The following is a 27,129-nucleotide window of genomic DNA, read 5'->3' as shown; positions in this document are numbered from 1 at the left end:
GGATTTGTTGAGTCAAATATCACACACGTTCATTTCATTTTGACCTGCTGTTGGAGGAATGTCAGTTTTTGTTAACGCCACCAGCGGATCAGCAGAATAAGCCACGTGCCCTGTGCTCATAATATGGGTTTAAAGTAAACACGATTTATTTTTCTCATGTCACATTTTCCCATATGTCTCTGCACTATAACAATAATCCAATGACGGGAAATACGGGTGACACTCCTTACAAATCTAATAACACTCAAAGCTTCCTGTCCACATCGATTCTTTTCTTGGTTTTCTTTCCTCGGCCTCCGCTCAGAGTTTGGTTTTGATTTTATGTGTTATATTTTGTTTCATTCTAATCTTACAGGTTTGGTTTTGGATCCAATTCGAAGAACTTTTTGTTCCCATTTGGCGTCTTTATTTAGGGACATGGAGAGAAGTGGGCACAAGGCGAGAATCAGACATTTCTGAGACAGGAAGTGGCTTTACAGGATGTGTTGATTTCATTAACCAGGAGTTTGATGGAATTTTCTGCCACAGCTGTCTTGTAGTCTCAAGCGATTCAGTCTGACAGAGAAATTAAGAGATTAATTTAAGGCTCCGCTGTTGTAGCTAAAATTATAACTCTGCTTCATTTGCAGGATATTTTGATCGTTTACATCAATCACGGTTATTAACTTCAGAATTTCAGTCACAGCGTTGCACAAATCATTTTCTCTACTTCCAGAGTGTCTTGCAGACTGATGGATCATTTGAAAAACTTTGTTTTACAGCATTTTAGCTTCAAATTTTCATATATACATTCAGAGACCAGAGACATTGTGTGTTAAAACACACTCTGAATATTCAATAATAAGCAACCATGGAAACAAAAACTATAAGTAAAGACCATTAATTGTGCAAACCAACCACAGAGATAATAACAGTTATTATTTTTCAGCAAATTTGTGTTTTTGTTTTTTCAGCAGATGCTTAAATTGCTGATGGAGATTTGGACATGAATAAGCACAGACATTCATACTGTATGTGCAGACAAAAGCTTCTGTTAGGCAACAATCATTGATTCAACAGCTGTGACAGCTGCTATCCAGTTGGTTGATAACGCCGTCTCCATTTTTGAGACAACTGATCCTTTGAACCTTGATTTCAGACAAAGCTGACAAAATCAGCTTCTCTTTTCTATGATGTTGATTTTGTTATCTATTATCTTCTTCTATTATCTTTTATCTTTCTTTCTTTTATCTTTACCTTTATCTATCTTTATCTTTTATTATCTTCTTTTCTAATTGTTTTAGCTGTAGATAGATAGATAATTAATATTAAGTTAAGTTTATTATTAAGTCGTTTCCAGCTGACCCGTGTGAAAATGAGAAACCTGAAAAAGGGACTTTAATATGTATTTGATGGCTATATACATGATATGCTAGCTCAGTGTCGTGTAATGATGCAAAATAAAAACTGAAGGCTAAAGCTAACGGGTAGCCTACAGGGAAGAGCACCAAATGTGTATTAATCCGCCGCTAAAATAGTCCCTAACAAATGCACTATTTCCTCCTGTATGAGAAAATTTAAACAATATATCTGTGATCCATTTTTAAAGTCAAACTGAAATTTAAAATACATGTTGGGAATTTTGGAAATTTTGCTAATTTCAGTTAAATTTTTAAAGTCAAAGTGAAATTAAAATACATTTTTGATCATTTTTGCTAGGTCAATATCTCAGCTTTTTGTCATGTCCTGCTCTGCTTCTTAGTTTTGGTTTCATGTTTTCTATCGATGTTTCCTGTTTTATTTTGAAATATTCTCCTTGTAGTTTTGCTTCCTGTCTTTGATTGCTTGCCTCGCTTTGATTGGTTTCACCTTTGTCTCGTTGTCTCCCCTCACCGGAGTCTATTTTAGTCGGTGTGTTTCCTTTGTTCAGCGTAGGATCGTTGTACTGTGTGTGAAGCCGTCCAGCTCGTTCTAGTGTTTGTGGATTTACTTCATGGTTTGGTTTATCTGCCTGACTTCTTTGGACTTGACTCTGCCTGCTCCCCGTCGTATCTGTTTGCCTGTGTTGGGACTTATTCCCCGGTTTGACCTCTGCCTTTCCTCACCATTAAAATCCCCGAACTGCACCTGCTCCGCCTCGGTGTCTGCGTTTGGGTTCGGCCCCGTGTGTTCCCCGGTTTCCTGCTTGACTAAACGCAACAGGTGTTGAGTTTGGTCTCTCATGTGGTTCATTCAGCATTACAGTACGTATATTTCTACAGCATTAATTCCATAAGTACAACAACAAATTCATGTCATTTTCACCATCATCTTCCTGCAGATGTTTCAAGTTAAAAGGCCAATCAGAGAAAAACTGCAAAATGGAAGCGACTGGAAACTAGTGAATGAAAACATCTGGAGCAGCAGAGTGGTGAGTTTGACATGACACTGTTGGAATTAGTGATCCTGAATTTATCAAGGCAGCAGGTAAACGTGTTTTGAGCTTGCATAAACAGCAAATTAAATAAGCAGGAGCAGACATTTTACTAAAATATGCTCATAAAACAGTGAAAGTTTCAAATAAATGCTTGTTTTTCAACACAGGAACTGGTTCTCTTTGCAGATGAGGTAAATAAATGCCAGGCCGCAACATTTGGGAAATTTACGGTAGTCCATAACACAAGATGACAATACTTTGAGCTTACAACATATACAGCTATGTTTGGGAAAACTGCACTCTGTGGCTCTGCACTTGTACACATCATCAGTATTTCCCACACTCAGAAACACACGTCAACATTTTGACATTTGATTTATTTTATTATTTTGTTCTGTAGTGAAATGGCAGAGTGAACATATCCCGACAAAAACTACCAATCCAGTCAAGAAATGTGGGTCTGTTTATTTAAAAGAAAAATATATAAATAAATAAAATAAACATGTGCCAAGAAGATGAGCAGAAGCCCGAAATTTAGCGAGCCCCCCCCTCCTCAGGACCTTTTACACCTGCTGCTGAAAGAAAAAGCATTTGAGCATTTAGGAGGAAATAGTCACATTTTTCCATCTTGAGAGAGAAAAACAAGCTTTTTGCAAATGGCTGGTTTGCATCCAACAAAAGCAAAATGCAGTCCTTGAAAAGCCATTATACGGCCCATAGTGTGGTTATTCGGCGGTTTATGGCGGAGCTGTCGAGCATTCAGATGGGAGATAATCGGAGGTCTTCTGTCATCAGCAGTCAGGCTGCGCTGTCTCTGCTACAGCTTTCTGTCATCAGGTTGATTCACTCTGACCTTGGTCAACCCTGGGATTTAAAGTAAAGCCACAAAGCAAAATACACAGGCTGCAGCATATAGATCAGTCAGTCTAGAGGATCCTGTGTATTTTTACTTTAATAAATTGTTTCCAAGAGCAGATTGTTTAAAGAACACAAACAGTATTTGTCTGCTCAGCCACTAGTGTTGGCATGCCTGGCTGAGTCGCTCGTTACCTACACTGGTAGCCTAGCGTTAGCTCCAACGCCAAGAGTTAGCATATTATTAGCCATCTACACTATTACGTGGGGTTACAGGTGACGTTAGAAAAAGCCCCGTTCGGGACTTGTGCATCGACGGTGTACTTCTATATCTATAACATCTGAACGAGGTTATGTTACAGAGAAACAGTTTGATTTTCCTTTAAATACTAAAACTAGCTAGGTCTGCAGTTGGCCTCCGTGTCATTGAGCCATCGACATCGAGCATTTACGTGTTTCATGATTAATTATTGCTGCTTTTCATGTATTTCCATTTATTGTAGACATATTTACCATATACTGTATATCTTACAAAATGGGTGATGTACCGACATCAGAGTTTTCTGAAACATATTCTTGAAAAACAAATGATGTAATGGCATGTTTACTGTTGCAGATATACTGTAGGCATCACCCTTCCACAATGGCAAATATATAATATATGTCGCATTCATAGTGTTTATATTTAAAGTATATTTGTTTACTATTATACAGAATAAAATGTAGTCACACATTCGAAAATATACATTTCTTATTATGTGCGGAAAAGTAATTTTTACCAATTGCATAAAAATAACTGGTCTGGTCATAAAAGAGTTTAATTAATGTAATAAGATTCAAATGATGAAAGGTCCAATGGAACCTGAAAAGTTTAGTTTCCGGTTGCCAAATTAGAGAACCATGTTGTCCTGAAACAGATGATTTTATAAAAATGATTTTACAAGAGTTTTATCCACATGAAGCGTCATGTTTGGTGCATTTGGAACAAAAACAAAATTATTTTCATTGGATTGTTTAAGATGCATGTAAATTGTCCCATATGTGCTGAAATCCACTGCGGGCCTATAAATAAACACTCACACCTGACACTTGTATGTATTTTCTGGCTTCATTAGCGATCGGTTTAGTAATTGCACATCAGCCAGAGCTTAATGTTCAGTCGATTTTAAAAGATTGACAGTGAAAACGGCAGTAAGAATAATTAATTTGTCAGCTGATAATATGTGTGCGTGTAATTGTCTGGCCGCCGCTCTGCAGAGAGGAGGAAGCGTCCCGCCTGTGAGCTTTACACTGTCTGACCACTGACTGCTGTGGGCGGTCAGCAGAGGAAGAGATGAGGGAGACGGTTTTGCCCCACACAGATGTGAATCACACAATACAGTCCTGCCTGTTACACAAATTAAACCGTCTGTGACTGGGTGCATCATCAGGCTTTCAAGCCTCATTTTCTAGCAAGTAAATCAAGTGACTTTGTGTTTTTGTGGCTTTGTTATTGAATTACTCAGCAAGATGATAGTCTGTCATCTCTTCACAGGTGTTTCTGTTGGGTCTGTTTACGCTTGCAGTGATACTGGTAGTGCAGATTATATTTAAATGCGACGGATGCTAAAGCTGTAGGGTTGCAAGTAATGATTGTATCTATCAAACTATCGGTTATGGTATCAATGAACCCTTTACCGCCCGCTCTCCAGTCTGCTTGAATAATAAAACAAATGGTGTCACGGGGGTGAGTGCGAGGCAGCAAGGCATGGGACCCGAATGCAGACAATTCAGAAGACGAGAGTTCACAGACTTAATGACAAAAATGGAGGTACACAATTTTACAAAACCGGTCAGGCAGGCAGGTACAGGTAACAGAGGCTCTAAAGCAATGGCACGATCTGGGGAAAAGAGGCTGGTTATAAATACTGCAGGTCTGACGAGGGAAAGTGGAAACGCGAGAGCAGGTGGGCGGGGAAGGTCAGGTGATGGGAATGGGTTACTGCAGCGCAGGCTGGATGTGGGAGGGAGGTGGGGCAGCAGAGCCTGAGGGCATCTGGTGGACAGGTAGGGCCTGGGGAAGTGGGAATGTGGCTGAAATGAGGTAATAGAGAGGCAGACGGTGACACATTTCTGACTGTTAGACCATTGTGATGAAACTGGCTCAACTCTGTGAGGATAGACATAGCATAGCTTTAAGCTAACATGCAGATTTTTAGCAGGTATAATGTTTATCATGTTAACCACCCTCATCTCAACCAACATTTGCTATTTAGCACTAAACACAGCTGAGGCTGATGGGATGTTATTAGTTTTGCAGAAAAGTGCTAACTGGCTAATAATGATGATGAGCCTTGTTAGGAGGACGAGGGAGACAAACTTTATTTTCAAGTATCTAAGGATAAGCAGCTCAAAACATACTTTGTGAATCCACACAGGCAGAAATAAATGAAAAGAGGACGCAGTTCTACTCAGATTCTCATTCACAGGTTCAAGTTTCACAGCCTTTTAAACGTTTGGCGAACCAAACAGAAGCCTGTCGTGCCGTTAGTCACGCTAACGTTTACATAATTGCCTGTCGCCTGCGTCAGCAGACTGTAAAATTATAACTCTGAAATGGAAACGAGCATGAAGGGGGACTGAGAGCAACAGTGCGACTGTCCCTGCTGACTCCTGAGTGTGTGTGATTCAAGAGACTGAGGGCCATTTCCCTCCTTCACACTTTAACGTTTCAATATGCAAACGCTCATCGGTTTGGTCTAATCCATCAGCAGTAATTTAAATGTTTAGCAGTGATTTCAATGTTTTCCTGCTCCAAAGTCACCAAGACAAATCCAAACAGAAATTCTAAGCAACTGTTTTGCTGATGATATCTTTTCTCAGAACTAACTATGAAATCCAATCTGACACTTTTCACAAATAATCAGCTTGAACATATTGGCTATTTGGTGTAAACTGACCTTGTGCTGACCTGCCAAGATTAAAACTAAATGCGCGAACAAAGCACTGGTACGCCTTGTTGAATTTCAAAAGCATCATTATCATGCAACGCGTTGCTCTCCTGACCACCCATTGCCTAGGGGATGTACTGCATATATAAATCAGAGAAAAGCCTGTTTTTCCACATGCGCGGCCCTTTCATCTTGACTTCTGCAATCTATGGGAACCAGAATCTACTTGATAAAACATTACCATCTTTTCACATGAACGTAATTGATCCTCGTTCCTTTTCGGAGTGTTTCCTCCGGACCCCCGAAGGCTCCTCGATTCTCTACGACAAACTGCAGAGGTTCTGCTAATGCACACCTTTTTTTTTTGGAAAACCTTTTTTCCTCCTGATCCATTATTCACCTGAAGATGAAACGCTCTGCACCTATGCATGCTATACAGTCAAGCAGCGCTTTGAATCCAAGTCACATCCTGCAGCCTGTCGTCAGCGCACACAGTCACTCTCGGGGAGAATAAAGGCTCCAAGCCGAGCTGATAAAAATCTTCAGATGGACATCCGAGCGGCGCCTTCACCACTGAAGAATTCTCTCCTGAGTTTTGCATGAAAACCTTTTTTTTAAAGAGGAGACTCATAAAGCAATGTTTAATAGTTTTGAAAAATCACATTAGAACTCATCAGTCATACATTGCACCACCGTGCAGGGCTGTAGCTACCACTGAGGACGCCGAGGTCGCGCCCCTGCCATTGTTTCTGGGGAATGTGGGACTTTTAACAACCTGAGAAGGTGGAAGTTTTCTGCGCAGACAGTGAGAGGCGACTGACAGCTGGAGCACTTCTAGACTCGGGTGGACATGAAACTCTCCTGGTTGAATCATCAGTATAAATAAAGAGTTCTTTGATAAAGTCGAAGGCATCTGCGGTTTTGTTTGTGCCTGTGCTCGTGTGTGATTGGCCGTGGAGTAGCGCTGTTAATGGCCACTCCAGCTTCTGCTTACCAACGATGCCACAAAGACTCCTCAGTTGTCTCATAATAGGATTTATTCAAATTGTCAGCTACTGCTAGGGGAAATTTTGGGCTGCGTTTTTGAGTTTTTAAACGCTATTCAGATTAATAATTCAATTATACATACAGAGTGGAGGCCAGGGACAGTTTACCTGAGCTCCGGGGATGTTGCCCAAATCTCTTTTTATAGCTCTATAGCAGTTTTATTAGATAATAGGGTAGGCAGTAGAGAGAGGAGGAAATTACAGCAGAGCACAGACAACAAGGGACAGGATTTGAAGGTGTGACATTAAAAATACGTGTAGCTGCCTTTTTTAGGCCACCTAGAAACAACCAGGCTTTAATTCAGATTTATTTTTCAGTACTAAATGCATGTTTGTTTTAAAACACTTGATCTTTTCTACCATTATTCATAAATATTTGTCATATTTATTTACTCATTTGTGATATTTCATATTTACAAAGAGGAAAACGAATAAACTATTAAAATGTGTTTTTTGTAGGTAAAAGTGAATATACATTTTACATACACATATCAGTTTTAATTGCTTTTTTTTATGTAGACATTTTTTTTTTTTTTTTTTTTTTTTTTGACAAGGCTGCAATTTTCTCTAAATCTGTTTAATTTTATTACAGAAAAATGTATAAATGTGTCACAATGTCAGCCAGTTCCCAGTCTCGCATTTCCCTCGCCTGCTTTTCTGCCTTACCCTGCACTAATTCTCCTGTCGTCTCAGATCCTGTCACTCCCACCTGAGCTCCCCCGCTCACCTGCTCACCTGCTCACCTGTTCCCACTTCCCCGTCTCCCCAGTAGCAGATTTACTGGCCCACTTCCATTCATTGTGCTTCTGCCTCAGTGTTTTAGCCGTCGTCTGTGCCTGCCTGCCTTCTGGACAGTTGCCTGATCCCCTATCGGATAAGTTTTCCTCATCTCACCTGTATGCCTGGTTTTGACTTCTACCTGTTTTCGACCTCGAGTAAACTTGAACTTCTTATTTTACCGGCCTGGTCTCAGAGTCATGCTTCTCAGTTCAAACCTGTTTTTTTACTGAGCCTTTAGAAACGGTGTAGAAAGTTTAGTTTGAATTCTGTGTATTTTGATGCAAACGCTGCTGAATATGCAGGTATTACAGTACATCCTAAGATATGAGAACATGTGTGCTTTATAGTTTTGCTTTCTTGACATGTTTTTGTTTCAAAATGAAGGAGGAAATAAAATGGATAGAGGAAACACTCTCAAACTGACTTAGTTTCAAATCTGATAAAAAAGCATAAATAAGAGAGCAGCATGTGAAAAGTATTCTTACTGATTTAACTTTCAGTAATAACCCTTTTCTGCTTTCAGTATGCCGGCGCTGCCGATGACCTGAACTCTCGAGAACACTGAGACTTTGGTACGAGGTTCTTCCTCTTGTTTCTTCACAAACCCGGACATTTCGGATAAATACCACTTAAAAAAGGCGACAGCGGGACCAACTACGGCCATTTTATGTGCTGTTTAGGGAGAAAAGTAAGCGGTTGTGGAAGAAGTGGAGCTGAAATTGTTATTGATTTATTTTTTTTTTCATGTTTACATTGAATCTGCTGCTAGGGCCGGCAAAAGTCGGTCTGGGACGAAACCAGCACCCAGCATGCCCCCCCTCATAGTTTTCAGTCTGCATTGTGATCCTTTCTATAATTTTTCCTGCACTGTTTAGCTGTATGTGTGTGTGCGTATATATCAGAGCATCTTTTGATCCACCTTTTGGTTTCTAACCACTGACTCCATCTCGCTCTGAATGGCTTCTTCTCCACAAATACAAGGTAATTTATTTATCATTATACAACACAAGGTTGTACAATGAAATTAGGTTAGTAGTCCCTTCATGCTACATGCATACAATATATATCTCCTACAGATATTTACATATATGCATACACCCAGGAAATAATTCAGTGCATTTTGCGTCTGGGGGAATGCAAGCTAGTGAAGGTAATATGGTTAATATCTTAATATAAAATGTTCATCTGGAAACAGCGTCCATCCACTTTAACTGCACTGTAAACACAGCAGTGGCGACCATATTGCATGTATTTCGGCCGTGAAGCTTAAGATCTTGGAGCTAGGGTTTTACCTAGGTTTTTTTTTTTGGCACTTTCAGCACCACAGGCAGAGTATTTATTTATTTATTAGATAGATAGATAGATATTATTAAAAAATAAATAAAATACAGACATCTCTATGGCCGATATCTCCAAAACTGGGCCGCTCACACCAAAAAAACTTTAGATGGGTAAATATCACTACAGGTAAGAGAAAAATGTTTTTAATTTTGGGGTGAACTGTCCCTTTAAGCCATGATGAAGCTGATAGTCCGAGGGACAGCTGCAGGGGAAAGGAGGAAGAGGAGGAGTGGAGAGAAAATGCGACCAAACAAGCACAGAAAATAAAGAATGTGAAGATGTAAGCTGAGAGTGCTAAGTAACATTATCTCCACTGGAAAGACAGTTTTAATGAAAGAATGCTGCTCTATTCTCTGTTCTTTACTAATTTCATTACATATGACATTTTGTTGGCAAGTAGCCACAGTATAAGCGGAATAACACCCTTGCGTCAGGTGGTTCTTAGCCTCAGTGTCATCCATTATAATCACGGAGTGTACAACTTGCCGGTTATTATCCCTCACTTAAGTTCCTGTAGTACAAAAGGGCTATTAAGTTTAATTTGTCGATAGAGGGGGGAAAATGTTTCTCTAACTTCTCCCAGCTGCTTTGGGACTGTAACTTGTGAAGTCCTGGTCATTATCTTTTCCTCTTTCGGTTCCATATGTAAGCAGAAATAGCTAATTCACCTGCTCAGGGGGATTGTGAGGGTAGTTTCTGCAGTAAAGGGATGGTGTAAACCACTCTCTAAATTCCCTCCTCCAGGTGTTGACACGGGCGGGCCTCCCTTTATGAAGTCGCTAAACTGTGGTAAAAGTGGACGAGTTGTTCGAGGCGATGGGAAAGTGGGCTGAAAGGGGGCCGGAGGTTACTTCTACTTTTACCACCTGCTTCTCCACCCGAGGAGCTGCAATTTGTCTCTTTGACAGGTCCAAAGTGTTAAGAGATGGATCACAGAGAACTCAGCTTATCCCCAAAGATCAGGCGGAAGAGACTCATTAACACCTGGTTTTAAAACCTTTAAAGAGCTAAAAGTACACAAATGGTAGAGCTGTCTGAGTGCTGCTTAACACCTGATTTATTCATGTTTTTCTTGAAAATATTTAAAATATGAAGTTTAAAATAAAAAAGGAGAAGAAAACGTAATAACGCCACCTGCTGCCTGTGCTCAAAAGTCGTCATTAAAATAAATTATCACTATCACTTCAGTAATGATCATGGTCTCTTTGTTTCTAATGACTCAAGGACACACCACTTCCTGCATTTGTCATGGTTTTGGGTTTGTGTTCAGCTATTTCCTGTTTTATTTTGTAATGTGTTCGGCCCCGTGTGTCTTGTGTAGTTTTACTTCCTGTCTTTGTTTGCTTTCCCTTCCAGTTTTGATTGTTTGCCCCGCCCTAATTAGTTTCACCTGTGTCTCGTTAGCCTGCCCTCAGCTGTGTATTTAAGTCTGTGTGCTCCCTTTGTTCTGCGTCAGACCGTCTTTATGTCTTGTATGTATGTCGAGCGTCTTGCTTTTCGTTGCCTGTGTTGTTTTTTTTTTTATATAATTCTTCTTCTTCTTTTCGGTTTCATTGATACTTTGACTATGATTTCTGTTTGCCTGTTATGGACTGCTTGCCTGTTGTGAGTGCCTGCTGCCTGCCGTTCATTAAATATTGCACCTACTCTGCCTGATCGTCTGCGTTTGGGTCCTACTTGGTTCCCCCAGCTAGACATTAACTACAACAGCACTGGCACTGTACGTTGGCATTGGATGTAAATTGTGGGGGGTGGAATCGACAACTATGGACGCAATTCCTGGGACACTAGTTTGTATCACATCATTAATGATCCTTGGCTCAGTGTTTTAAATGATCAAGCGGCATTAAAATGCTCTTCTATACTCTCTTTAATTGAGGGTTTTCTCAAGTAGAAAGTCAAACTGCTGTCCCAGTGAACTAAGCTCCAGCGGTGGGGAATTCGCTTTCAACAAATGCCTTTTTTTTTAAAACCACAGTTTATACGTTGAAGTGAGAATGACCTCCAGTGCCTGTAGGAATTACGACTCTTGTCCTTCACGAGCAAAAGGAGGAAGTAGTGTGAAGTTGTTAGAAGCGAAAAGCGACTTGTTTGAAGCTGACATGCTCGTCCACAGCTAGAGAAACTCTCAACATTTTCAATGTCTATAAATACAAATCTAGATGGTGCCAAAAAAGACCATCACAGTTCCTGAAAATCTTACATTTTGGAAGCACTTTTTTTTACACATTAGTAGCATAAATCTGCCGTCAGACAAATGTAGTGGAAACACAGTATCTTAAAATAGAAATATTCAAGTGCCACATCATCTAAACTATACATATTTTAATGTACTTAATAAATAACTAAGTGAATTGCAACTTCTAACAGTCCTACCCTAAGGACAGATCTGTCAAATGCTCAGATTTTCCAAATATTTTCTTACCTAGGAGCTCAGAATATATCACATATAGCCAACTATAAAGGTATACAGTATGTGCACTATTTAGTAAGCTAACCCAGTTTGCAGGAGCATCAGTCATAAGTGGACAGAGGAGGGCTCTCGGCCACACAGAGGACCAAACCCGGAGCCAATGACAGTATGACCCAGTTCAAAACTCCACTGACTTAAAAACAGACTTTCTTTCAAAGACAGAAGCTGCTTCAGAAGTTTCTTTTTATCTCTATTTTTTTATTTTATGGAAGCAGTGGCTTGAAGAAGAAGTGGATCCCAAAGTGGAGTCCCCCTCCCCAGGGGTCCTTGATAGGGTTCTGCAGGCTCTGTGGCATAATGTGGAGAGGTTTCATGTCAGTATTCTCTCATTTACTGGGAAATTATCTGCAGAGTGTCAGAATGTATTTTCTCTCTGTACTTCAGTGAGCCTGTAGAGAGTCACGAATTTCTGCTCCTCATGATTCCCAACAATCCCAATCCTGTCCAACTGGGTCCCGGGTGGCGTTTAATCTGATGTGGGCTCACTGGCGTTTAATTGGCCGTAAATACCGTTGAGGAAAGAGAAAGTAGAGCTGAACAATATGACCTAAAATCAATATGATATGTATTTCCCTCAATAATGATTAAGGCAACAGTAACTACTTTTTAGCCACACTAGTGGGATCGCTTTACGGATGGCAATGAAATTTTGTACAGGCATTCATAACATCGTACTGACTTCGGATCCTCTGACTGTTTGGTTCTAATTGGCTAATGTTAGCATGCTAGATGGTGAAAGTGGTAAAATACGTATCAATATAAACATCAGCTGAACACAATTTTTCATTCTGTATGCAGCGGGAAAAACTAAATTTTATTGAAAATGTTCTCGCGACGTGACCAAGCTGCTGCTTGGCAGTACAGGCAAAAAATGAGGGGGGACAACAACAGGGAACTAAATAAAATGTTAAAAAAAATAAATAGATAAATAATAACGGGCAGAATTATTTTCACTTGTGTTTCCTCCTGCTCAGACAAACTCGATGGCACAGACACACACAGTCAACACCTCTCACACAACTGTTGACTGACCTTGTGTGCTTTTCTGACACCGGCAAACTGTTGTGAAAGATTCACAGTTTATACAGTGAGATTATTTGTAGAATAGCAGCAAATCTCCAAACCCCATGTTTCATTACTTTGTACAGCAGCTGCAGCACCAATAAAGGCTGCCTGTTCACTGTCAGTCGTATTATCACCTTTATATACAAATATTTAAACATGAAAATACATTTTACAATACAGATAAATAGGAAATAATTCGCTTAATATGAATACCCCCTCAAATTTAGATTTCTTACGTCTTCAGGGAGGGTCCTAGGATTTAATTGGGGCCAGAGACGCCCCATATTTCTCACTGTGGTAAACATGATACAGTACCTGATAAACATTACCATGTTAGCATTGTCACTGTGAGCGTGTTCCCATGCTGGTCTTAGCATTTAGCTCAAAGCATCACTGTGCTTACAGACTCCCAGAGCTGCTAGCATGGCTGCAGACTCTTGGTGTTTAAAAATACATCAGTGCATGATTAGACAGTTTGAACCTCTGGTTTAATGTCACTGGTTGTTGTAGCCATTCTCAGTTTAATTATGTGGGAGTTAGACTGTTTATTTACTGAAAATTGCGATGTGTGTAATTTAAAGCATTTAGTTGGAGTTGTGTTTGTGCCCACCTGATGAATGTGAGTCCAATATTCACTCTTTTAGCTCCTAACTCAAGACAAAACGTCAATAATGGAGGATTCTTCAAAACCCTGGATTACTTTCAGTGACGTTGATTTACAACGTTTTTAAAATGATCAGTTTCTAAAATATATGGTGAAGGTTAAGATTGTGATTGCAGTTAATAAGAAGGCAAACATTAATTCAGTCTTCTGCATGAAAGACGCACTACGTCCTCCGTCTCGACTTCCACACCATTACGTTTTGCCTCGCTACATGAAGAGCACCCTACTTCCTGCATTGACACTGAATGTTGGCATGGGGCGTAAATTGTCAGGTGTGGAATTATACAGCTTGGTTATGATTACTAGGATACCGGACTGTTTGAGCTCTGGTTTGGTCTCCACCAGTCCCTGGGAAACGCATCTGGCTCTTCAGCTGAAAACAGCTGCTGCTGCTGGGAACAAGGTTGATGGGTCATGATACACGAAACCAAAACAGTAAATATTCTGCAAACCCCAAAGTACGAGCTAAACGAGGCTAAAACAAAGTGCTGAGGGGAACTGCAGAGTCGACACTTCACGTTACACATTCTTGATCCACTCTTAATATAAATGTATTGATTATAGCAGCTCCAGCTGGATTCTGGCTTCTCTTATTACCCCAGTTTTACATCTATTAGCTGTGCAAAAAGAATGGAAATGCAGTTTTTTATCCAGCCCCGAATAAAAGCAGGATTCTCTTACTTTCAGTTCTGACGCAAACCTGTCCTGGAGCATGGCAGTGAGGTCCTGCCCGGTTCGGTGACCAGCAGCATCAGGAGGATGTAGCGGCACCGGCCGGCCCTCTGGAGGGACGACACATACAGGACATTTGGTGGTTCTGCATTTCGGGGGTCCCATTTCTTTGGGTTTTCTTTCTTCTGCCAAATGGTTTCTAGCCTCAAACCCTGAATTCATAATCGCTTCACACTTCGGAGCATGTGGAGCTCTCTGGAGTATTAAAGTTTTTGTAAAGAGGGAGGGGGGTCACACACTGCTGCACACCAGCCTGGAGGCAGCACAAGTAACATGTCTTTAACTGCGGTAGTCAGTGATTTTCTAAAAAGGACACACAATTGAAAAGACCTAATAGCAACCTTGCATATTAAACAGACCCACTGTCAAAGAAGCCATTACTATTCAATGATATGATGGCTTAGAAATCCACAGTAATGGTGTCTTTTAATTCTCTCCCCAGGCTAATGCATATTTACACTTGAATCTGATTTTTTTTGCAGGAAAAATTAGAAGAGGCAGTTTACTCAGAGAGAAATTCAATACGTATACGGCTCAGTGCATTTAATCCAAATTTGACATGGCAGGTAAATGAAAGAACCACTGTAAACCAGTGGAACCTGAAATACTGCAGTTTTCGGCTGTGTCAGAAATCACTCCCGAGTCCACTCATTCACTTCTCCCTCCATAATAAACACTCGGTTTACTCTATAGTGAGCAGAAAAATGTTTCAATACAAATGTTTCAGCCTCAGTGCCTGTGAATGCAATGTGTTTGTCTCGACACACACCATCACTGAGCTGCAGGTCCTCAGTCATTACGTGATTCGATTAGATGCCACAAAAGATAATCTGCTACTACATCAGATGAGTCATCGTAAAAGTATAACCAGCGATGTCATATTTAGCAGGTGTTCAGACCCCAAACAGCCCTGCGTTGAAACAATACAAGGGGCTGCACTGGTGAGGCCGTGTTGCTTCAGGTACCTGCGAGACACGAAATACGATCCATGAAGTCCAGTTTGAGGGACAGATCCATGAGTTCACATTCAGTTATTTGTTGCAACGATTGTGCAAGGTAAATACTAGAAATACGGCGTTCATGTTGCCAGTAATGTGACCGTGCTTGTATTTGATTGGCCAATGCAACACCTTCGCCAGGTGACATTGCGTTGTGTTCTGGCAACAGTTGAGCCTGGTTCGACTATTTAGCCCGACGACCCTGCGTTTTTTTGCCGGAGCCCTCGCTGAGGGGAATGAGGGCTGAAGTCGGTCTGAACGTGGCTTTATAATCAACTTGGAAACGAACATATCTTAACTCAAGGTTCACTTTTTTCAGACAGCTGATGTCTCTTGTCCAGGGTCCTTACTGTTTTTTTTTAAACTTTTTTTGGTGGCAGACAGTAAATGCATGGAGCGAGGGGTATGACACACAGTCCCCTCCGAAACAGCGAGGGTATACTTTTGCTCACCTTAAAATTGGGTGATCCATTACAAAAGGTGCTAAGTTGTTTAACAGATCTAGATGTAAATACCTGGAGATATAAGCTGAAATGCTGACCTCTTGTCTCATATTCCTCTTTGGATGTCAAACCCAAATGTTTTCAGCATGCAGCCAAAAATAAAGGACTTGGCCTCGCCGATCCAGTAGTTTCGGAGGGGACTGTACAACAACAGTGGATATTTGTGGTATCTGCCTAAACCATCAGGACGCCCAGGGCCCTTGCCTGTTTCACAGCTGTCACATGTGATGTCATGATGATGTCATACGTGACTGCTTGAAGCAACCGCTCCCAAAGCTTCTGTGTCAATTGAAAACGATGTTGGTGGGACGGATACATCACTCACACTACTGACTGTGACTGGTTTGGGCAAAACAAATGACCCCCTCCCAGACAGTTAAGAGCTAATGAACATGAAGTGAGGCTGAATAAATGAAGTGAAACAAAATGGCACTTCAGTCTAATTATCAGGCTATTGATTCTCATTAATTGGAAGTGAGTTTAACTTTAAGTGTGTTTCCTCCCACCTGTTTTTATGCACATTAAAAAGTTGACATATTGCAAAAAACAATGTTTACACATGGCTGAGGTGGAAAAGATCATGTAGCAATAAAAACAAAATACGAAAATAAGTGCAGTGGAAACAGATTTAGCAAATAACGTGACGTACATGAAGCGTGTGACTTAAACGTCCCCTGAAGCTTCTGCTCCACTGAAGAGACGAAAACATCAGATAACCTTCCTCACATTAACACATGAAATGTACATAAATACCATATTTCCGTCACGTTTTTTGTCGTTTGAGCTTTGACTGGAGCTCTTTTAATTACATCATCTCATTGCGTCTTCCTCTTCTGCGATGGTTCAGTGGCACCCTGAAGAATTAGCACAACCGGCTGTTACCTCGATCCGCCCAAATCGTAATATTTGAATAACAGTAGTGAATGGAAACAGATAAATTAGCATTTTCTTTTCCAGATTTTCTGAAAATTCATTTCAAATTTGCACTTCGTTTGGATAGAAACTTGACTTCTGTTTGGCAACTTTGATCCAGACAACATCCAGAGGCAAACATGAGCAAGCCCTTTGTGACTGAGGGGATAGATGGACCGGTATCGTGGGAACATTTCTGAATCTACGTATTTTTTGTGGGTCTCGCAATGATTAGTCAGCCGGTGATAGTAACTATAGTAACAGCATGAGAAGACGTGCTCCGCTGTAGTCAGCGCTCAGTTCAGTTTGTCATTTGCTAAGCGATAGTTATACATACATAGACATACACACATACAAAAATCCCTTTTGTCCTGGAGGCCGGTGGTCTCGAGCCCTGCAAACGGGACATCATTTTATTGGTAAAATTAGGCGATCAGCATAGAGCTGGGTGGAATACCAGGTAGGTAATATGGAAAGTGTGTTATGCTATATTAGCTTAGCGAGCTTTCTGGCTTGCTATAAACTTAGCCGACATTACCATTGCAACATGCGTGTTTCGTTTTGCCGTCCAGAAGGTGTCCTCCGTCCGCCGTCTGCATGAATCCATGTGAAAAAAGTTGTATCAGCCACAGACTAGTTTTGTTTTGCTACCGCCATGTTTCTGTCCCTCTCGGAAACTTGTTCATGTAACAGCCACGTTGGGCAAACACGCGCAGAAAGAATATAATTATTGCAACCAGAGAGAATCGCTCGGATTAAGTATGATTATTAGGCGCTAATATTTTCCTATTGAACGGATTATCAAAGGTTTACACCATCCTCTCAACCCGATCGGAAATTCCTTCCGATCAGGCCAGTCTCTCCCGATTGAGGTGGTTACACGAGGCATTATAATTCTGATTGGGCTATTATTCCGATTATTAGTGGAATATTAGGGTCCATGTAAATGCAGCAGTTTGTGAAACTGAATGCAGTCCGCCTCTCTGTCCTTCTATCCAGTTAATTTCAGCTAACAGCATTCACCTGGTGTCCCAGGTGTGAATCAGCTAGTAATTAGCTAGCTGGAATGAAACCCAGCAGGGCTCAGAGTCCAGTGCTGCAGACCGTATTTAACAGGCTCCTATGTGCTTTATGTAAGAACTGGTAAGTTATATAACAGTGCGGCTGTACCTGAGTGAAAATGACCATATTTATAATGCCGACAGGCTGAGAGCTAACACCTCTCGAGCTGTGATGGTATCAGTATATAAGGCTGCACTTGCAGTATCATGTCACATACTGCTCTTCGTATCTACACTCTAAATTATGCAGCATTGTTCTTTTGCAAATTTAAACAGCTGTTACGGCTGTTGGAAACACTCGGAGAAAATCCAATAAAGCCACAGCTGTCGAAGCAGGCGAGGTTCAGACTCTGAGCCCTCTGGCCTGGTAAAGCAGCATCGATAGCATCTGCACTTCAGCAGGGAATTTTTAATATCAATTCACTGGACCTGAGAGAGGCATTATATTCACCTTTAACCCTATATCACCTTCCCTTTCATGCCAAAGCTGGAACAGACCTGCCATTGAGTAAACTGACAGAGGACATTTATGAGGAACTCACATCCTGTGTAAAATGAAATGATATCTCAATGAATAAATAATTCAGATGACACGACAACATAATGGCTTTACTTGCTGATTCCAGTGCAGCGATGAAAAATCTGGTACATTCTAAGGTGTTAGAGGGTCCTTTGGCTGCAAAGGAAACCTGATTAAATTTGTGGTCCATTTTTTATAGGTCGGAGAAGGTTTGACATCTCAAGGTGGAAACACTGCTAATGAGAGCTTCACCCCCATGTCATTCAGTCAAAATCTAATTTGTAAAGTTACTTGTTTCCCCACTCAGTTAACACATTCATTCACTCTTGGCTTTGTGTTTTATTGTAATTAAAACCGTTTTTTCCCTGATAGCTTTGTAGCCTGCACTGTTGATCAGACTGTTCAACACCTGTCTAACAGTTCAGAGTGAAATATCCTGTCAACTACTGGCCAGGTTTTCATGAAATTTAGTATGTGTACATTCATGCTCCCCGGAGGAAGATTTTTTATTATTTTGGTGACCCACTGACCTTTCTTCTAGCAACTCATAATTTCCCCTTGACTGGAATTTTGGACAATGACTCCAAAAGCAGAGCTTGGTTTCCAAAATTTGCTGTGGATATTCATGATTCCCAGAGGATGAATCCTGATGATATTAGTGACTCCTCTGACCTTTCCTCTAGTACCACTTATACAGTAGATACCCAGTATATTTTGATATATTGTATAAATCTAAATATGCTGATAGATTGTTCTTATTCATCCTCCTCAGAGGATGAACCTCTCTCTTTTTGGATCATAATGATTTTGATGACCCATGATGTTTCTTCCAGTGCCATCAGGCCAAAAATTCCACTTGTACACAGGAAAATATAATGGGAAGATTGCCACGAAAATTTACTGAGCTCATTCATGCTCCCCAGAGAATGAGCCCGATCAGAAGTTTGGCAGTGACTCTAAAAGTAATTAATATATTTCTGTGAAATTTACTGTGAATATTCATGGTTCCCAGAGGGTGAATCTTGGAACATGACCCCAGCCTCTACCGAAATGTTCTACTTCTAGACAGTAAATATCAAAATCTGAGGAGACTGCTCTTTTTCATGCCCCCCAGAGGATGAGCCCTTCTCATTTTAGACACTCACTCACATGGCCTTTTCTCAAGCGCCACCCTCAAGACAAATGCCGAACTTTGTACACCAGATAACAAACTAATGGTAGACTTTCAATGATATTAGCTATCACTAACACTCACGGTTACCTGAGGATGAATCCTAAAGATTTTGGTGATCCCATGATCATTCATCTAGAGCCAAAATTGTCAACTTGTACAAAGGAAATGTCAAACATGTTGCCATGAAATTTTTACAGAGCTTAATTATGCTCCCCAGAGGATGAACTCTTCCAATTTTGGACACTTCATGACCTTTCGTCTAGCACCACCCTCAGGACAAATAATCACTTTGTACACAAGATAAATAATGGTAGGATTCATGGTCCCATTGGATGAACTTTACTGGTTTCTTCACAACCAATATCATATGGTACCTGGAACTGTGATTTAAAATATTCATAGGAGATATTTTTCACAGCATGTTTGCTTTATTACTCTGTTAAAGATAAATGAAAATTACTAAATAAAAGTTGCGGTGTAGGTTATTCTTTTGTTAATGCAGAACTGTTAATTTGTCAAAAACTTTATCCGTACGGTATGTCACAGGTGTGTGTACAAGGCAATAGCATTGAGGACCCAAAATGCAGAAACTGAGGCAGAACAGGTCGAAGAAAAAGGACTCTACTAAATCAATGTTCAAATTAACAGGCTTACAGTGGGGCCCGAGAAGGCAGTCCAAACAAGCAAACAAATCCTGAGGGCCGAGACAGACAGGAAGGCAGGTCATAAACACAGAAGAAGGTCAAAACACATGTAGCAGATTCTCAGCATTAAACCTGGAATATAACCATATATAATAAAATAAATTTGTGTACAGGTCGATATAGGGTGCATTCGTTAAAAATATCGATATTGACACCAGCTTTACATGATGTAGCTCAGAATTAGAAGCAAAAAGTATAGTAAGCAATAAGTAAAGTAAGAAACATTTATTTATAAAACACTAGGGATGCACTAACCCCAACCTTTTCTCAAACTAAGGGTACCAGCTGATACTGAGTAGTGATTGGATACCAGTGCTCTCTTTTTCCCTAATTAAAAATCTATTAACCTCTTAGCGAGGAACTGACTCAGATCCATCTTCTTTGTGCAAAGCGAACGTGAGGCTGCAACTGCACATCAATTCTTACCTAGTGGAGACGTTTATACACCAACATCCCTTTTAGTCTTGTGCAAATTTCAGTTATATTGTTCTATAAGGTTTATGAAATTGTGTTTTTACAATCATCAACCTCATAAAGACATCACAATTATTTTGTCTAAAACATGTAACACACACACACAGCTCCTGCTGTAGGATTACAGGTGATGTGTACAGACACAGATCTGACAAACAGGTGCAGGATCTTCATCATCATACAGCATAAAGTAACAGGAACTGAGTTTGTGTCATTTAAAAGAGATTGCTGGTTTAAATTCTCAAATGCAGATGGTGAAAGAGTAAGGTGCCCTTTAACAAAGCCATGAATAGCCACATGTATGTCTAGATAAACCTGTCTCTGGGTGTTTAAAGGTTAAAGAAAGGAAGTAAAGAAGTATAGAAATAGGACAAGGTGGCAAGGACGACACTGTTCTTCCCATCCTAAAGATAGAGGTTTGTTCCTGATCTGTCCCACTTGTTTTCTATCTATACCTGTGACCGACTGTACAAGATAACATCACATTAAGTGCAGAGGACTCCTACCCTGGTCTGGAAAATGTCTTTGCCCTTTCCTGATCTGGAAAAGTGTCAGAATTGGACTAAAAATCAAGAAAAAGTTAACAATTTGGTGGCTTGGTTGACCATTGCTGATATGATTACCATTATTCTCCATAAATCCAGTCAATTAATTTAGTTTGGGGAAACGTTTTGAGTTTTTTGAAAGAAAAACAACACAAATCGTTATAATGCAACAAGCTTACTTTTAACTCAAGTAGCTCTGCATGAATTAATGTGGAACTTCTCTGATGAATGTGACACTGAATATTAATGAAGGCAGCACAACACTTTTTCCAAATTGTTGTGGGACTCCTGACAGTGAATCCTGTGATCATTTTTACTTTGCAATTTTTTCTGACAAATGTTCCTTTTCACATGAAACCCAAAGTGTTTTGTTAGTTTGATCTTAATCACCATAATAATGCTTTTCTTGCAAAGATAATCTATTTTCATGTCCATCTTTGGCTCAGTGCTGTGGTGTTTCTGCACTGCACTTGATGCTTGTTCTACTTCTGCAAGCCTTTTGTTAAAGCCCGTTTCCTATTGCACATAATGTCTTATTAAATTTCCATCTCACAGCTTGACTTATAATTACTGTGGGCATACATTGACCTAAATCGTAGCCCCCTTCTGAGCGGGACACAGTCTAACTGGGATATTGATCTTCTTTGGCCTTTGAATTATGACTACCCCGGTGGCTGGAGAGGCTGATTAGTTGTATTGTGTGTGCACAAGTCTGCTCACTGAGTTGGATATAGTCTCAGAATCTGGGCACAGAGGTCCAGGAAAGAGAAACTAAATCTGTACTAAAATGTAAAAAGTAGCAAAAGAATAATACTGTATGTGGAGGAAAGGTCATAGGATCCTTAAGATAAAAAGGAAGCAGGAATGTGCTAAAAAACATTTCAAGGCAATTTGTTTAATAGATTTGGACATTTCTTGTGCATGGCTGGAAACTTTGGCTTGAAGGTGGCACTAGAACAGACATGGGCAAACTACGGCCCGTTGGGCTAATTAATCCGGCCCGCCGAACGTGACCAAATTATATTAAAATAGGTACGGGTAAACCTTGTTCTCCTGTACTGCCCACGTTTCCCCAAAAGATGGCGCACTTCAGCTACATTGACCTTGTTCGTGTGTATTACTCTCTTCTTCTCTTATGAGCCCTTCTGCAAAAATGAGCTTATCAAAGAAAAGAAACGTGGATAGTGAGCGCCGAGCGTTTAATACGGAGCGGACAACAAAATATTTTTTCACTGAAGTCCGATCAAAGGCTGTCTGCCTGATATGCCAAGAAACTGTCGCGGTTTTCAAAGATATCAGCCGTCACTTTGCTACGAAGCACGCCGACTACGCTAGCAAGCAGTCAGCGCAGGAACGGGCGGCCCGGCCCCTCTGTCAAATTTTAGAACCCGTTGTGGCCCGTGAGTCAAAACGTTTGCCCATCCCTGCGCTAGAGGATGGGGTCAGGGTGTCATCAAAATTATTAGGATTCGTCCTCTCGGGTAAATGTCAGCATGTTAAAGGGGTCAGTATGCTCCAACCCAATTGCTTGTCAGATGGTTGAATTGCGTCCGACAATTTCTGTCGACTTTTCTGAACCGACAATGAGACATTCGCACCCGACATTCACGCAACAATTGGTCAAGTGTGTGTGTGTGGAGGTGAGAAAGTAAGAACTTCTTTCTCAAGCTCTCTGTTTTCATTCTCTCCACAGCTGTTTGCAACACTATGAATGTCTTTAAAGAAAGATGTTGGCCCCATATTTAAATGAAGACTGCTCACTTAACTTGTCTTTAATTGCTTTGGAGTTGTTCTTCCACGCTTCCAGATGTAACATGCATTTCTTTCGTTGCAGGAGAAAACTCAAAGAACCAGCGCTGTTCAGACAAGTACTAAAGTGTCAACAATAAGTCAGTGTGGTCAATCTTTTCCATTATTGTGATGGAAACATTCATTTAATCATTTAGAAATCCTTGACCCGGAGGTCACTCTTCTCTCAGGAGACATTAGAAAAACAAACTGACCTTTGTGTTTGTAGCCTTGAATGTTTTGTTCTGAGGTTTCGCATCTGTGCATTTGTTCTAACCTGCGCTGGCCTCATTAAATTACCCTGACACTATCATTTTGTATTCTGTTGTATTACTTTTACATTTGTAATTTCACCTTTTGGCAATTAATGATGATGAGGTGATAACCGCAGAGAAGCTAAAGGCTTGTGTTCGACTGAAATTGAGGACTGAGTGTTTAATGAGTTTCATTCAGGTGAAAGACGATATGGAAAAATGTGTTTCTATTAATCTTTCTCTCATTAAACTTGAACTGAGAAATGAAACGTTATTTGTATTCTTCCCAGCTCTTCTTGTATTGCCTTCTTTCTTTTTTTTAAGACATTCCCACAAAGACACGGATGGTGATAATCTGGCTTGTAAAAAGGTGACAGCTGCTTGTGAAATCTCTTCAGTTTGGGCTTAAAAGTGAAACATCCAGCAGCTCTGTGAAGCTCAGATTCACAATACAAGAGCTAATGCAGTAGTCTCTCTTGAGAGCGGGGTGATTGCTGGGCCTTAAAAGGTTTAGGAACTGTATCCAAATTAAATCCTTTTAAAAGCCTTAAATGCTGAAAGGGCATGTGCTGTTTTTTTTCACCACATAATGAAAGGTCAGGAGTTTTTATTTTTAAGTGAATTATGGAAGAAAGTAGATGCTCCACATTGAAGTATCGACTCAAGGAAATTTTTTCTATCTCATTGATACAGTCATACAACCATTTATACCCATTACAATACTGTGAAATTTGTTCAAACTCGACTTTACTTTGGAGTATTTTTTTGTACCAGAGGCATGGAAGAGCCTGTCTGTTCTGGAAAAGTCTTCAAAAACAAGTATGTGTTGTCAAACAGCCCGTGAGATTTTTTTTTCCAATTTTGGCTTGCATTTATCTTTTGAGTGGCTCACATCTGTGAGTTCAATGTAAAATGAAAACGTCTCAAATGTAAAAACTGTGATTGCATAAGGTACAAGTTGAGGCAATACTTGACTAAGAATAAGTCAAGGCAGAACCAGGTAATTAGCATTAGCAAAGATAGCCATCGTGGCTAAACAGACGAAGCAAGTAAGCAAAAGTACAGAGCTGGAGTCAGGACATGGTTAGCCTAGCTTAGCATGAAGCCTGGAAGCAACTAGCCTAGTTCTGTCCAAAGTTCAAAAAAACATCTACCTAACACCTTTAAATCTCATAAATGTACATGTTGTATCTTGTTTGTTTAATCTGTACACAAACAGAAATATTATAATGACAATTTGTGGTTTTATGGGGGAGTTACGTGCTGAAACTATTTCTAGGTGAACAGCAGCTGGGTGCAGTGACTGTGCGCAGCTTCCTGAACTCGTGTTGTCACAGTGTGGTTGCCATTTTTGGTACCACTGTGCCTGTACAGAAACCGAAACCAGAGCTCACTGACTCTATCTGGCAACCAGACAAAGACACTGCACAAAAGTGCTGGGTGGATGGATACACTGTTGTTTGCCAACATGTAGCCACAAACTGTCATTTTTGTCTATGGATTAAATAAACAAGATAGTGTGAGAATGAATGAGCTTTAGAGGTGTTGGTAGGTGTGTTTTTGAACTACGGACAGAGCCAGGCTAGCTGTTTACCCCTGCTCCAGTCTTTATGCTAAGCTAGGCTAACCACTTCTTGAATCCAGCTCCGTAAAAGTCGCTGTGAAACGGAAGCGAGAGCTACGATGTTCTGTAATGAGTCATATTTGCAAGTGAAACAGAATATGTTTCAAAGTTTTTGCCGACTAACATTCAAACACACACCTCTGACCCGGGATATCACTCTGCTAGCTACTATGACCCGCAAGCTAACAGTCAAGTGTGTTTTTTTGTGATGGGCGGAGTTAGCTAGTCACCACAAATCACATCGGATAAATTTATGTGCACCCATGAGTTCAAGATGAGTTATCAAAAATTATCTTATTGTTGTTTGATATAAAAATACTCAAATTATTATTATTTTTTTTACATTTAGTTGCCATATAACACAAGATACACATGATTAAAACATACATTTTTTATTTAACTGAGACATGAGATTGATGTTGATCTACAAATCGCAGTCTTTGACAAATGATGAACTATTCTTTTAACTAGGAATAAATGGAGGTTGAACCAGGAAGTTAGCTTTAGAAATGGCTGAAAAGACAAAGAGAAGAGCGCCACCTACAGAGACTCAAACGTCATCAACAGAAAATTGTTTGATTTGTAGGTAAAGTGACTGTACAGTGCAGAAAACTGTAGTAGTTTAGGTGTTATCACTTCCTGGTTTATTTTGTAGTATTCTCCTTGCCTTGTGTGTCTTGTGTTTTTACTTCCTGTCTGTGTTTTCCCTCCAGTTTTGATTGTTGGCCCTCCCTTGATTGTTTGCACCTGTGTCGCGTTGTCTCACCTCCCCTAGGGTATTTAGTCTGGGTCTTTTCTTTGTTTTGTGTTGGATCATTGTTGTACACATGGTGTTGTTCCTGCCGAGCATTGACTGTAAGTTTGTGTTGGATTCTTTGTTCTCCCGTGGACATTTTTTGGATTTTGCCTGCTCTCTTGTGAACTGCGTTTTTCCACCTGGGACTCACTCCCCTGCTTTCATCTCTGCCTGTTCTTGCCTGCTTTCCACCCCACAATAAACACAGTAGTCATCCGGCTACTTCACCCTGAGACCGCTTCCTCGTCATCTGCTTTTGGGTCCACGTACCTCTATACAGCGGCCCCCTACGACAAAAACACCCCAGAAATCAACAGTTAACACCAAAATTAAAATACAGATCTCTGCTTCCAGTATAACCAGACTGGAATCAATCTTCGGCTCATGTCACAAACCTGCAGAAACCTTTTGACTTCATGAAATCAAACAGAATGGAGGATTCCCAACCTCATTATAAATGCTGCAGCCTGCTCTCAGCCTGAGCCCCCTCTGCACAGAGATGGAGCTACATTAAAGAGGGAATTCAAACACCCCGGTCATGCCGGTGAAATAAAACAGCAAATTTGTCCTCTCTGTGTTTATCTGTTTGTGTTTGTGAAGGCTTTCTCACCTGAGAATAAACGTGTATATACTCCGCTATGAATATCTGTATCTTGATGTGGATTCAGTGGTTTTATTTTTCCAGTTAATCACGTAATAATTTCCCCTCGAGGATTGAAGTTCATCACGTCCTCGATTAAACCTTCAGAAAAAGACAACAGTCAATGTTATAATCTAAAAAAGACACATTTCATTCTATACTGTCTCTAATGTCTAATGTCTTTTTTTTTTTTTATGCTAATACGATTGTCCTATTTGTAACGCAGGACTTTAACTTGTAACGGAGTATTTCTACACTGTGGTATTGGTACTTTTACTTAAGTAAAAGATCGGAGTTTCCATCACTGGTTATCGCCTGTGCGCTTTACACAAGTTTCGTCTGTCTCAGACAAAATATGTTTACAACCTTGAGAGAAATTTGGTGAAATCTTTGGTCGTTAATAAAAAGTGCTGGTACGAGATTGCACTTTTGAGACACTTCCACTGACATGCCACTGACATTTAATACCAAAATGTGATTGCTGCTATACGACCCACAAACCAACTAATCAATCATTTTATTTCAACTTTGCCGCTTTTGCTTTGATGAGCGCTATAAAAATAAATAAATAAAATAAAGCAGACAATAAAAGAAGCCTTGGCCCTGAACTGAAATGTATTTCCCTGTTGTTTCCTCTCTGCAAGCATATTTGTATTTTTGTGTTTTTTTTTTTAACACCTTGCCACAAAGACACATAACACATTTTTTACAGTGGTAAAAAAAAAAAAATGTGGTTTGTAAAAATGTGACCTTGTAAAATCTGAGGTTTTGGGTTTTTATTTAAAAAAAAAAAGAAACATCTAGCTGAAATATTATTTTCAAAAAAATAAAATTACAATGATAAATTGATTACAA

At 40.2% G+C, this 27,129-nt stretch overlaps 2 long non-coding RNA genes across 5 annotated transcripts; one reads left to right on the top strand and one right to left on the bottom strand.

Annotated features, from left to right (window-relative positions):
- The first annotated feature begins 1,942 nt into the window (after positions 1-1,942).
- LOC122863123 lies at positions 1,943-16,146 on the top strand. 4 transcript variants are annotated; one of them, XR_006374919.1, is made up of 4 exons: positions 1,943-2,222; positions 2,300-2,389; positions 8,530-8,694; positions 10,092-10,512. It is a non-coding gene; the product is annotated as an uncharacterized LOC122863123 (long non-coding RNA). The 4 variants fall into 4 exon arrangements; XR_006374920.1 differs by lacking the exons at positions 8,530-8,694; positions 10,092-10,512 and adding an exon at positions 14,237-16,146; XR_006374918.1 differs by lacking the exon at positions 8,530-8,694 and having other exon boundaries at positions 10,092-10,472.
- On the bottom strand, positions 11,120-12,865 carry LOC122863124. The gene is made up of 3 exons (XR_006374921.1): positions 12,853-12,865; positions 12,200-12,305; positions 11,120-12,107 (listed from the first exon to the last, which is right to left on the bottom strand). It is a non-coding gene; the product is annotated as an uncharacterized LOC122863124 (long non-coding RNA).
- Positions 16,147-27,129: the final 10,983 nt, after the last annotated feature.

This window comes from Siniperca chuatsi, linkage group LG16 (assembly GCF_020085105.1).
Source record: "Siniperca chuatsi isolate FFG_IHB_CAS linkage group LG16, ASM2008510v1, whole genome shotgun sequence".
NCBI lineage: Eukaryota > Metazoa > Chordata > Actinopteri > Centrarchiformes > Sinipercidae > Siniperca > Siniperca chuatsi.
The sequence above is the reverse complement of the archived record's forward strand: the minus strand, read 5'-3'. Positions and strand labels throughout refer to the sequence as shown.